Source organism: Arachis hypogaea, chromosome 5 (genome assembly GCF_003086295.3).
Source record: "Arachis hypogaea cultivar Tifrunner chromosome 5, arahy.Tifrunner.gnm2.J5K5, whole genome shotgun sequence".
Taxonomy (NCBI): Eukaryota; Viridiplantae; Streptophyta; class Magnoliopsida; order Fabales; family Fabaceae; genus Arachis; species Arachis hypogaea.
Genome location: NC_092040.1, coordinates 34,531,898 through 34,546,929, shown reverse-complemented (window position 1 = coordinate 34,546,929; position 15,032 = coordinate 34,531,898). Strand labels below are relative to the sequence as shown.

The 15,032-nt window shown below is 24.6% G+C and overlaps 1 long non-coding RNA gene and 1 pseudogene across 1 annotated transcript; both read right to left on the bottom strand.

Moving 5' to 3' along the window:
* LOC112803428 (protein DETOXIFICATION 29-like) overlaps positions 1–14,751 on the bottom strand; it is a 32,522-nt pseudogene extending 17,771 nt beyond the window's left edge.
* On the bottom strand, positions 12,395–14,046 carry LOC112801174 (uncharacterized). Its single transcript, XR_003201775.2, has 2 exons — positions 13,673–14,046; positions 12,395–13,539 (listed from the first exon to the last, which is right to left on the bottom strand). It is a non-coding gene; the product is annotated as an uncharacterized lncRNA (long non-coding RNA).
* Positions 14,752–15,032: the final 281 nt, after the last annotated feature.

Below are 15,032 nucleotides of genomic sequence, written 5' to 3'. Positions count from 1 at the left end.
ATCATTCTCTCTTTTATCTTTATCATATCTTTTGGCATAGTTACGGAAACAAGTTGTGTTTGAATTTTTTATTTACTTATCTTGATAAAAGAAATTAATTCTATCTTTTAGTTGTACCGAAAAAATAATTTGCATCATTGTGTAAAAACTTGTTAAATATTGTATACAACTTCTTTCAAAATGAGTTTAATGATATATTTGGAGTGAATATATTTTTTTTACATAGTTACATTTCAAATGTTTGTGTTAGTATAGTTTTGAAATTAGCAATTAATAATTAAGTCAAACATTTCTATTCATATAATAGTATATGATTAAGTATTGATAAAAATTCATATGATTTTTTTATATAAATTTAACAATTCAAATATTAAATTATTAAATAATAATTTTTATCTATTAATTTTATATAAAAATAATTATATGTGAATTTTCACATTAACTATTAATATAGAATCAAATTTTTTGTAACATATAATTCTTAACTAATTCTAGCCCAAAATTAAATATACACATTATTGACTCATTTAACAATTGCAAATGAAGGAAACAATATAATTTAATTTTCGAGGTGTTTGTTTCAGTACGTTAATTAATTTATACATATAAATATGATATAAAAAAAGTAAACGAATATAAAATTGATAAGTTGATTATATTATCATAATAATAATTTATTTTTTATTTGTATTCTAAACAATTAATAAATTATTATAAATATTAAAATAATCTTATAAATAATTATAAAAAGATTAATATATTTTTATAATTATTTTTTTATTATTTTGATTAAAATTTTTTTAATAATAAAACATTAAGATTAAATAATCTTAATCTATTAACCTTAAAAATGAATAAAAGTTAAAACCAAAGAAACAAAAACAAATCCCTAATTATTCATGAGAAAATAAATCTGTGTTTATATGAGAATTTTTTATTCATTGGAATTTCTTTCTCCTCCTCTTTCTCATTTTTTATTTATTGGAATTTTTTTCTCTCCTTTTTTTTCTCATTATCCTCCATCATCAGTTATCTCGTTGTTGAGGATAATAAATAATTCAAGTTTAGATTGTCAATTGAACCAGAACGAAATTAATTATTGTTTTAAATCCAATCAAGTGGCTGAGGTGTGGTTCAATTCTGTTAATTTTTTCGTTAGTAGTTTATGATTCTATAGGTGAATAATGTTTCAGCAAATTTAGGTGTAACACGAAGATATTTGAATGTATTGTTTAAGAATTTTCTATGTGTATGTGCTGATAAATTCTGCATAATTCAAAACTCTTTTTCTCCCTCCTCATCTTCTTTTTCTTTCTTCTTATTTTATCTTCTCAAGTTTCTTCTTGTTTTACTCTTTTAACAAGAATAAAAACAAAAAAATCAAACAAAAAAAGAAGACATAATGCTGAAAAATTATTTGAAAGGGGATGCACTTACATTCATTCAACTAAAAGAAAGAAAGAAATAAGAAAAAAAAGAAAAAAATGCAGCATTAAAGAAAATATTTTTCTGTATTTGTAGCAAATTTGGGTGTAACACGAGAATATTTGAGTATATTGTTTAAGAATTTTTGGTGTATGTATGCTGATAAGTTCTGCATAATTCAAAATTTTTCCTCTTTCTCCTCCTCATATTCTACTGCTTTTTATTCTTCTTTTCATCACCATCAGCATCTTCTTCTTTTTTTCTCTTATTTATTTTTTTATTTTACCTTCTCAAGTTTTTTCTTGTTTTACTCTTTTAATAAGAATAAAAACAAAAGAATCAAAAGAAGAAACACATAATGCTAGCTGCAAAGAGAAATGCTATGGAGCAAGCACTTTTGTTAAATTCTGACCAGCACTTAACCATTAAAAAGAAAATGAATGATTCTATACCATTAGATGCGATCTCAAACCATTAAAAACATCATTGATGGCTAATTGATGGCTACAAACACAAAATCTGCTGGCCCTCTAGACGTTTTTTGCTGCAAATCACTTGGAAGAGGATAAACTTACATTCATTCAACTAAAAGAAAAAAAGAAATAAGAAAAAAAAAGAAGAACAAAAAAAATACAGCATTAGAAGAAATATTTTTCTGTATTTGCAGCAAATTTGGATGTAACACGAAGATATTTGGGTGTAACACGAAGATAATCGAGTATATTATTTAAGAATTTTTGGTGTATGTGTGCTGATAAATTCTGTATAATTCAAAACTCTTCATATTTTTTCCTTATCTTTTGCTGCTTCTTCTTCATCTTCTTATTTCATATTCTCATAATTCTTTTTTGGGAGGAAAAAATTAAACAAAAAATCATAATATTACAAAATCAATAGAAAGAGGAGGAGAAAAAAAATACAGCAACAACAACAGTAATAAAAAACGACGATGAAAATGAAACACGCAAAGAAAAAGGAGGAGAAAAGCAAAGAATGAGGAGGAGGAGGAGGAGGAGAAGGAGGAGGAACGCGGGATACAAAGTGCAACAACGTGATTTCACGCACGCGTTATGTAAGTGACTTGTATAACTTGTATACCAAAAAGACTTGTATGTGTAGCAGTACTCTTTAAAGTATTATTTTTGTCCCCAACGTTTGGGATAAGTCCCAAAGTTGTCCCTAACGTTTCAATCGTCCTATTTAAGTCCCAACATTTTAAAATTGACTCAATGTTGTCCTGCCGTTAGGGATCCATTAATAAAATTGACGGTGGGACAAAATTGAGACGATTTTGAAACGTTAGGAACTTAAATAGGACGAAAACGTTGGGGACAAAAACGATACATAGAAATAAATTTTAATTTTATTCTTCAATAATATCAATTTTTTACTGTGCATAGTATTCAATTATTTTTAATCACATTTACACTTAATCACATTATTTTCATTCTAAATAAATTTATTTTTTTTAATTTTACACTTTCATTCTAAATAAATAATGTAATGTGATTAGAATAAAAGTGTAAAATTATAAAAAAAAATATAAGTAATGTGATTAAGTAATAAAAGTAAAATTATATTATTTATTTAAAATGAAAGTATAAAATTTATTTATTTATAAAAAAATTATATTACTTTAAGCGTAAAACTATAAAAAATTAATTTATTTAGAATGAAAGTGTAAAATTATAAAAAAAAATATATAAGTAATGTGATTATTAAGTAATGAAAGTAAAATTATATTATTTAGAATAAAAGTGTAAAAATTATTTATTATTTATAAAAAAATTACATTACTTTAAGTGTAAAAGTATAAAAAAATTAATTTATTTTGAATGAAAGTGTAAAATTATAAAAAAAGTAATAAGTAATGTGATTAAATAATGAAAGTAAAATTACATTATTTAAGCGTAAAATTATAAAAAAATTATAAGTAATGTAATTAAGTAATGAAAGTAAATTACATTATTTAGAATGAAAGTGTAAAAGTTATTTATTTATAAAAAAATTACATGACTTTAAATGTAAAATTATAAAAAAATTAATTTATTTAGAATGAAAGTGTAAAATTATAAAAAAAATTATAAATAATGTGATAAAGTAATAAAAGTAAAATTACATTATTTAGAATAAAAGTATAAAATTTATTTATTTATAAAAAATTACATTACTTTTAAGAATAAAATTTTTAAAAAATTAATTTATTTAGAATGAAAGTAATATGATTAACTGTAATTTAAAAAATAATTGAATATTATGTACAGTAAAAAATTAATATTATTAAAGGATCAAATTAAAATTTATTTTTATGTATCATTTTTGTCTCTAACGTTTTCGTCCTATTTAAGTCCCTAATATTTTAAGATCGTCTCAATTTTGTCCCGCCGTCAATTATGTTAACGGATCCCTAACGGCAGGACAACATTGAGTCAATTTTGAAACGTTAGGGACTTATTAAATAGGACGATTGAAATATTAGGGACAACTTTAAAACTTACCCCAAACGTTGGGACAAAAACGATACTTTACTTTTTTATTTTAAAAACTTAAAAGATATTTTGGCCATATCTATAAAAAATATTTACTTTTTTAATAAAAATAATTATAAGGATATATTAATCCTTTTGTAATTATTTATTATAAGAGTATTTTCATATTTATAATAATTTAATATCTATTCTATTATATAAAAATCGGATTTCTGCATTTAATGATGGAGCTAACGTGGCATGCTTCTGAGAGTATTTCCCGATTTATTTCTTTAACTCATTAAATGCAAGTTATTACAATAAACTAACTATATCAACTAATTGATTTGATTAGATATTTAAATATCATATAATTTATTATAATTTATATCAATTTGATTTGGTAATATTTTCTAATTCATTTATGTTAATATTCTGTTAGTATTTTTTAATTTAATTCTTTTAATTTATTAAACCAATTTTATTGTGTGTACTAATTAATTAATTTGATTAATTTATTAATCATTAAAAATAGACAACTGAGATATTTTCAACTAATAATTAAATCAAATCAAATCAAATGATATATATTAAGCTGAACTCAAATCATGTGAATTAAAAACTAAATTAAAATAAGATAATTTCTTACTTATTCAAGTTGAATGCAATAAATACAAATTAATTTTGTTAGATAATCATAGTTGTCTGGTCTACTATATATAGATGGCCACACAAAATTATAAGAATCATAATTTTTATTACTCTTGATATTTCAACTCTTCTTTTCTTCTTTTTTTTCTTTATGTATAATTTTTATATATAAATGTACCCAAAATAAAATAGTATGGATGCGTGTTTTATTGATTATTTGTTTGATGAATATATCTCAATTTAGGCATTCTACTAATGTGGATAGAAGTTGACCTATAGCAATTCAAAGTGGTCAATGTATTTTTTTCTAGTATTAGATAGAAGAATATTTATTAAAATGAATATACCTATTGTAATGAATTTTTTTTTCAATTGTTTTATTTTTAAGTTAGTCGTGTAAATTCTTTCAAGGGACAAGATAATAAAAAAGGTTGACTTTAATATCATTAGAAGCTAAATTTAACGGTTCAAACAAGCACCACTAATTATGTTAAAAAAAAATAATTTAAAATAATAATGTGATTTACATATTAATTTTTTTGAGTAAATTCATTTCAAAATATAGAAATTAGACTTAATTACGCTAAAATTTTAAAGGTAATATAGAATTTGACAACAAATTTAACACCCATTAAGGAAATAAATTTATTTATGGCTATTTCTTAATTATAAATAATAACAAGACTTATGAAAAAATATTAATGTCATCATTCTTATTAACTAAATCATAATATTAGGTAGTTGATAATTTCATAGGCGAAAATTATTAAGTAATTACGTAAAAATTAGCAACAAACAAGCAATAAGAATTTAGAAAAAATCTATTATATAATACAAATTTCATAATTAAAATATGTCTCATATCATATTCTCATGTATTCTATTTATTATTTATTCTATTATATAAAAATCAGGTTTCTACACTTAATGATGAAGTTGACGTGACATGCATGCTTATAAAAGTGTTTAGCGATTTGTTTCTTTTAACTCATTAAATACAATTTATTATGATAAATCAACTATATCAACTAATTGATTTAATTAGATATTTAAATATCACATAATTTATTATAATTTATATCAAATTGATTTGGTAGTATTTTTTAATTTATTTCTTTTAATATTTTGTTAGTATTTTTTAATTTATTTTTTTAATTTATTAAATCAAATTAATTATACTAATTATCTGTATTAATTAATTAGATTAATTAATTAATCATTAAAATAATAAATTTATACATAAAATAGGTTTTCAATATATTTTTCACTAATAATTAAATCAAATTAAATCATTATATTGAGCTAAATTTAAATCATGTGAATTAAGGACTAAAATAAAATAAGATAATTTTTTACTTATTCAATTTAAATGCAACAAATAAAATTAATTTTGTTAGATAATCATAATTTTCTGGTCTTCTATATATAAATATCCACACAAAATTATAAAAATTATCATTTTTATCACTTTTGCTATTTTAACTTTTTTTTATGTATAAATATACTCAAAATGAGAAGATATAGATGAGTGTTTTATTAATTATTTATTTGACAAATATTATAGTCTGAAAATGTCTCAATTTAGGCATTTTACCGCTGTCAATGGAACTTAAACCTATAGTAATTTAGGATGACCATTATTATTTGTGACTGAATAATTATAAAAAGAAACAATTAGTTTAATATCTATTTTATATTCTATTTAAATTATAATAATGAGTATATTTTTTTTCAAAATAAATAATGCGATTTTTCATAAAAACAAGGTTTAAATAATTGTAAAATTAGATTATACCACAGATGATGATAAATATCTCGATATTAGATCTGCTATAAAACAAATTTTTAGAAATATTATGTTGTATTATATAATTTAGTTATATTTTTTATCATCAATTTATATTATTTAGATTGGCATATTTTTAAAAAGGGTTATTCAATTTTTTTTAAATTATTAAATCAAATTAGTTACAATTTATATTATGGTTAAACTCAAAATTTTATTTATTTTGTCATATTATTATATATAATAAATATTAAATTCTTTGATTAAGCACTTATTTGATTACGAAATGATAGTATGTGTTACTTTTATATTGGCAATTAAATTTTAATTATTACACAAATATTATATATTTAATTGTCATTAATTTATATAAATTAAAATGTATAACTTAAAAAAATAGATACGTGTCTAAAAAATGAAAAAAAAATATTTTTTCGTTAGTAAAAAATTTATGTCACTTTTGAATTTTTTTTGGCATCATATCTTATATTTTTATTATAATTAAAAGTTAGAGGTAAATTATTAAATATAAATTAGTAAAAAAAGATATAATAATTAATGAATTATCATAATCATATTCAAAAGTATTAATTTATTTTTATATAATAAAAATGATATATTTCAAAAATATTTGTATATAATTTACTAAAAAATATATAAAATATTTATCATAATTTTTATTTTTAATAAAAATATCATTGTATTAAAGTGATGCATTTTAAAGATGTATAAATAAAATTTTTATTAAAAAAAAAATTCAAGATAGCGAATGCAATTTTATTTTTATTTTATCCTTAACATTTAGTTTTAATTTTACCTTTAGAGTTTTAATATGTTTCAATTAAACCATTAGGGTGAATAACATTAATTATAACTAATTAATTATATTATCTGATTTGACAAAAATTAAATAAACATTAAATTATTTAATAGATAATAAACAAATAAATAAAATAAATGAATTTAATTTGAATTATTTTCTTATTAATTTTTATATCTAGAAATTATAATGTACTTTTATGTATTTTGATTAATAATTTTAAAGGAGTTACTATTTTATTTACTAATATTTTAATTTTTTTATAATATTTTCGTAAAACTTGATTAATAGGTTCTTCTTCACAATGTTTTTCTTGAATTTTTTAACAAAAATATATCTTAATTTTTGTCTTTTATCTTTTATATTTATTGATTATACTAATTGTTTTTTACAGTGTATTTTTATCAACCACATATATTATTTTTCTACTTTTTTTTACTTCTTTTAATTATTTTATTACCTTATTTTTAATTATTTATTTTAATTTTACTCCTCATATGTTTATTGTATTTCACTTCATCTTAGCTTCAATTTTATAGTTAACTTTTAATTATATAAAATGCAATAGTTTTTTTCAAAATATGCTTAAATATATTATCTATTATATACAATCATTAGAATAAACAAATAAATATAAATTGAATATATAATTTAATTTTAATTTAAACTAAAAACTTAATGAATTGTCAAAAAAATAGCAACCAATTTTGTTTTTAATTTCTCTATAATTTATTTAAAGATAAAAATCTCTCTATAACCACTAATATCGCCGATAACAAAATTATAAGTCTCTATAAAATAAAAATAAAAAATATATATAATTTTAAAGTTATTAATCATAGACTATGGACAAATTTTTTTTAAAAAAAATTATGGATCAACATGAAATTTTTTTATATTTTTATTTTTTTTCAAAAATTTTTTAGACTTATCAACATTTAAGTTGTCTACATCACTTCTCAAAATATTATGATTTCACAAGTTATAACATATGGAGTAAATCACCTTTATAAACCATTTGCAAACTAATTTTACGTATATCTGCCAAAGTAAAAAAAAATTTACGCGCATGTCTCAATTTACATATCTATGTAAATCAAATTTATGGAGTTCGAATTATGTGTTTTCGTAGTAAATCGAATATATATGATTCGAATTACTTGGATGCTATTTATGCTACTGAATCGAGTGAAGGAGATTCGATTTACAATGAGTTAGATTGCTATTAAGTGAGTATAAATCGAACCTTATATCTTCGATTTAGTATGGACCATATAAATCAAAATTTATAGATTCGATTTAGTAGAGGATGACATAATTTGAATTCATTGAATTCAATTTGCTTTCAAATCACAATGTCAAGTAATTTGAATCCTATAAATTCGATTTATTACTTATTACCCTAATTCGAATTCATTAAATTCGATTTATATAGAAATATAAATGGAGATAACTAGGTAATGTTTTTGGGTTTGGGAGATTTAGGTAATTTTGGGGTGGTTTTAGTTTATCGACATAAATTAACCTAATATGTAATATTAGTTATTGTTATATATATATGAAAAATGTGACTTATTTATGTATTGTTTGGAAATAAAATATTGGGAGAAGAAAATAGATGAAAAAATCAATTTTTTATTGTTTGGATCAACAAAAAAATTGAAGGAAAAACATAAAAATGTATGTGGAGCTCATATAAATTTTTTCTCTTCAAAGTTGCGAAGAAAACTTATGCAGAAGTACAAACATGGGTTAAAATACAGAGTTACCATTTGAATTATAATTTATATATAATATATAAAAACATTAATATAATTTTACTCTATTATAATTTTTTCTCTTCTTACTTTTCCTTCCATCCAAGCAAAAGAAATTTTTTCCTCTATTTTCTTTCCATTCATTTTTTCTTCATCTAAACACACACACAAAAATATACTTTTCTTTACATTTTATTTCCTCTCATTTTCTTTTTTTCTATTTTCTTTCCTCTTATTTTTTATCTTATATTCAAACAATAGCTTAGTGTTTATCTATTTATCTTCTATTAATATTGTTATAACAAGGATACATGTGACTGTATAAAAATGATATAACCTAAACTTTGATTACCTGAGAATTTATTGAGTGACTAGAATAGCTCCACGTCACAAACCAATGAATGCTAACAATAGGAATGATCACAAAAACAGGCAAAAAAGGTATTTGCAGGGATTACTCGCATTTTGGGGCTAGATGGGGACTCGTGAAATCCTCACGACCTGCCATCCGAAAATGGATGGGGACTTGGGGTGGCAAACGGGCCAAAATCTGTCGGGCTGACCCGCATAACCCGACAAAAAAGGAGGGTTGGACTGGAAATTTGAGACCCGCTGGGCCAAGCTTTTATTTTGTCAAGACTATTTTTTTTTTACAAATTTCTATGATGTTATTAATATACAAAAAAATGAAGATGATAATTGAAGATATTCTAAGTTATATTTTGGATTATGTTTTTATGTTTGATTGATTATAAACTTGAAGATGTTTAATTATATATTTTGGATAATATTTGTTTTGCTTTGGATAATATTGATTTTATTTTTTTGTTTCAAAAAATTTGGTTTATAATTATATTTAATATATATTTATAATTATAATTTTTTATATTTTTGGAAATTATAAATTTATTGAAATTATTGTGAAATTATATATATTGTTTAATATTTAATGATTTATATATAAAAAAAGGGAGAGCTCGACAACCCGCCAGCCTACCATTAGGCGGGGCAGGGGGAAATTTAAGACCGCCTTACTAGGCGGGGCGGGGTAGGCTAGTCCACTAGATTGCGGACTTTGGCGAGACAGAGCGGACTTTCCTGTTTACCACCCCTAATAGGGACACAGACATAAGTACCTGCCCCATAAAATAAAATTATTAATTTATCCTAATTTATATATACATAAATTCATTTCTTGAATTTAGTAACCCTAATATCTGCCTCCAAAATTCTTCCTTTTTCTTTCAAATTCATTCTAAGTCTCGATCCTCTTTCTCTCTAACTCACTTTCTCTACCTCTTAAGTCCGTCACTACGTCGCTCAGTATCGTCCCAAAAGATTATGTTATGTTATTATGTTGGAATATGTTTTTATGTTTTCCCATTTTGAAATGTTATTTTTCATAACGAATATGTTACAAAATTGTGTTGAATTATATTGAACTGATTATTTTGTGATTATTATATTATATCTTTTTGTGTTAATTTTTTTCAAAAGTTTATCGAGGAGATCTGCATTTCCTAAGGGATAATTAAACAAGAACTTGCAATGATGGAGAAGGAATGGGGCATTTTTTTTAAATAGGAGTGGGGAATGGGAATGGAGCTTCTCACGCTCCTCTAAGTACTCATTACCATATATAACTAGCAACGAAGATCCAATTTGAGTCGATTTAAGAGGAGACGCGTGGACTTCATCTGCATTGAGCCTTCAAGGTAATGAACCTAAATCGGATATGGGACCCTAACAATGAGTTTTAGTTGATCTTGCTTGCATTGAGGTCTCACTAGGCTCAAATATATCTTGAATTAATATTTTGAGTTATTATTATAGCAAATACTATATTATTTAATATTATAATACTTAGTATATGTAAAAGTTGAATATATTTACAAGATATTTTTTTAATTCAAATTAAACAAATTAATTATCTCTTTTTTAGTTTTAAATATTATTTTTTTAATGTAACAAAAAAGTAAAAATAACAATAATAACTCATATAATTAAAATAGATAATTTTAATATATACATGATACTATATATATCAATGATTATTATATATGTTATATAATTTTTTTTTTCTGTAATGACTATTTATATAATTTATTGAACAATTTTTTTATCTTAATATTTAATAAATTAACATACAAAATAAGTAACTTAAATCATCATCTAGGACAATAAATATAATAGTATAAATATTATTTATTTATTTATTTATTTATTAGTAATGAAAAATATGTACTGCTATTATTTTAGTATAAAAGCAATAATAAAGGTTATCAATTAAGTTAATTACTTAATTAAAAAATTATAAAAAAAATTTTAAATAATAATAACAAATAAGATCACTATTTTTATATATTACAAAGTTTATGAAAAAAATTTTAGATGATAAATTAATCTTCAATATATTATACATTAATTCTGTCAAAAAATAAATAATTAATATATTGGATATTATTATTTACGTACTAATATAATATATATTATCGATTATTAAGTTTATAATTAATTTTTAATCTAATTTTTGGTAATTAAAATTTAAATGATTGAAATTATTAAATGCTAAATATTTTACATCTAACTAATTTATTTTTTTATTGAAATTAAAAAAATGAGTTAGTAATCAATTCTGAATTTAAATTTAAATTTGAGTAAGAAAATAAAAAATATTTTAAATTTTATCTCATTAACCAGAATTAATTCTAAGACAAAAAATTATTTTGCACATCATATATATATTGTGGGATAGTATGGTAAATATTGTCAAATAAAATGGTGTAAGAAATTAGAAGAAAATGTATTTATAAATTTAGGAAATATTAATTTATTTTTCAATAGAACAAATTATATATTGAATAATAAAAGTTATTATTGATTTCTTTTCACACTAACTAATACTCAACGATGGTGCTTTGGTACACCATGTTATCAAGAAATATTAATCAATCTAATAAATTTTGTAATGACATAAGTTTATGAATTTGAAAATTTAAAAATTATTTCATAAAATGTGAAGTTTTAACAAGTAACAATGTTGATCATGTTGTTTTGACTTTAAAAATGAATGCGATACCAACAAATAAAATTGTCCTAAGTAAATTTCAACAAAGACAAAAGTCCATAAGTATTACTATTAGTGAAAAATTAATCTATTTTAAAGACAAATACAATTTTTTTTCTACAGATCTCCTAACTCGGCAAGTCAAGAATTAATCCACTACATATTGATACTCTATTTATTAAGGGTGAGATTCGAACACTAAATACTTACTTAAGTAAACAAATGAGATAACTATTCAACCAATCCAAATTGATTAAAATAAATATTAATTATTTTTAATATTTTTAAATTATAAAATATTTATAATAATAATTACTAAACATATTTTTCATTTAAATTTTAATAAAAAAATTTATATAATTTTATGTATTACCCGTGTAAGACACGGAACATACACTAGTTCTTTTAAAAATACAAATAAAAAATAAATGTTTACTATGATATATAATATATGGGTCATTATATGGTACAGATTAAAAGTGATACAGATTTATAGATTTTCTGTCTGAATACATGGAAGCTTGACACGTTGTTATAGTGTGGCAGGACTTGTCTCCCAGTACATGATAGGGGCTGGCTGAGAGCCATAAGCCATTTCTTTTTTAGTTTGGTATCTGCTGGTGGGTTGTTCGATTTGGGCTTTGACAAAAAAAGTAAATAGGGTATGTAAGGATGGATATTTTTTTTTGTTCCCTTTTTTAATGGGAGGAGAAAAACAGAAACGCATGTGCTGAGACAACTATGGAGGCCGAAGCAAAAACGAAGATGGTATCCCCAAATATGACTAGTTAGGTTCGACAGGCAGGGATACAGTCCCCGAAGTCCTTCGGCGGTGGAGGTATAGGGCTGACGACCGATTGAAAAAGACGTTGCGGGTTCCCCTCCTAATCGGCGTTTTCTCCGTCTGGCCGTGGACGGTACCGCTGCCGAATTGTTCGGACGTAATTGTTGTGCTTTGTCGGTTGGCGTGGAAGGTAGGAATGGGTTATTTTTCTGATGTTGGATTATATTGTATTTTAAATAGATTCTCTTCTTGGACGCACGCTGAATGGACTGTTACCATCAAGCCGCCGCACAGAGCATCCTCCTTGCATAGCTGCCGCCACTCAACCATGGCATCTCTTACCTCCGACTCGTGATGCGGTCCAGCGTCATGATTTGATTCCTTAACAATAAACCCTAACACGTGTCTCCTCCAGCGACATCCGGGCACGCGAGATCCTCTGGAGATGTTGCCGCCACACATTCAAGTTGAGCCCCCTTCAAGATCCGGGCGACGTTGCCGGTACCCGATACCGGTGACCCTCCACTAATCCGACGCATCGGCGAAATACAAGGACCCGTGGACCCAATGTTGGTTTCTGTTTGTGTTTCTGGTCGTAGACAAAACCTAAACCGAACGAGCAGTAATGAGGTTGAAGATGATATGCCCATTTGTAGAATCCTCGGTTGGTGTTGAATAGGGTGATGTTGGATGTGGATAGAATTTTATCTCAATAGGATAGGTATTTTGTGCTTCTCGTTCTTTTCTTCCAGATCCTCCTCTTGTTTTCTATGCTCTGGACCTGCAAAATGAAACAACATTACTCCCATTGCAAAATGAATAAGCCCACACCAGCTATTGGCCCAACTACCTTAAACAAGTCCACCACTGAAGACCAAGACCAAAAAAAGAAATCAAAGCCCCAGTCCACCTACCAGACATTGGCACCGCATAACTTTACTCCATGAGTCAGCTACCCCATCAACACAACTGGCAGGCAAGCTTGCAGAGCTCTGACAAGCATATCCCCTACATCCACCATCCTCGCCACTTATCAACATTCCATTCAATCTGTATCCCTTAATCTATACCATATAATTGCCCATAATATAAATATATAATCCACTTGCTAATTTTATATTTGGCTACTTTTTATATTGTACCGATAGCTATAAATTAGTCATCGTGTCAAAACAAGTAATAATTTTCAATCACCTACAAAAGGAATTTATTATTAATGTTCTATTCAACCTAACTATACATACACACATATATTGGACGAGGGAACTAGCTGGTGAGCTGCTAATAGTTACTACGTTACTACGTACCATGACGCCAAAGCAGAAGCCTGCAATGACGGAGTTCTCGACGGAGACAGCAGCAAGGGCAATGGTGCTGATGTGTCCGGCGAGGAGTAGAGTGATGGCGCCAAGCGAATACTGGCTAAGGGAAGTGAAGATGGCTGGGCCAGCCAGGTACCACAGCTTCTTGATCTCAATGGAGAACTCTCTCAAGAAATCTCTGATTCCGTTTATTGGAGGGATGTCATCGGATTTTGTTGTGAAAACGGCCGCCGTGTCATGGATTCCGGTCTGGTTTCCCGATCCAAGCAGCGGCTCGCTCCGTACATTTTCAAAATTCTCCATCACCAATAATAATGAGTATCGTATATAGCCGCTGCTATTACACATTTACACTTACATGCATATATACAACGTAGTATGCGTATGTATGTGCTGGAGTATGTATGTGATATTTTTTATTTTTCATGGCTCTAATTGTTTTCTAATTATTTTTCTTTTTTTAATAATTTATTTGGACAAGACCATTGTCGTAGATGATCTGATTCGGACAGGTGAAAGAAGGTAGCAACAATGATGAAAAGTAGTGATGATTTATTTTCGGAGAGAAAATTAAGAATAAAATGAAAAATAGAGTAAATTCTATTTTTTGTCTCTGAAGTTTGACAAAATTTTTAAAAATATCTCTAAGTTTTATTTTGTTTCAATTTTATCACAGAAGTTTTTGATTTGCATCAAATATACCCTCGACAACTAAATTTTCAAAAAATTTAAGACCAATCTAACAATAATGCATGGAAATTATGCTTGATTTGCTTGTGTTGAAGGGTTATTCTTATGAAATTATTATTGAATCGGTCTTAAATTATTTAAAAAATTAGCCGTCAGAGGTATATTTGATGTAAATCAAAAATTTTTGGGACAAAATTAAAACAAAATAAAACTTAAGAGTATTTTTGAAATTTTTGTCAAACTTTAAGGATAAAAAATATAT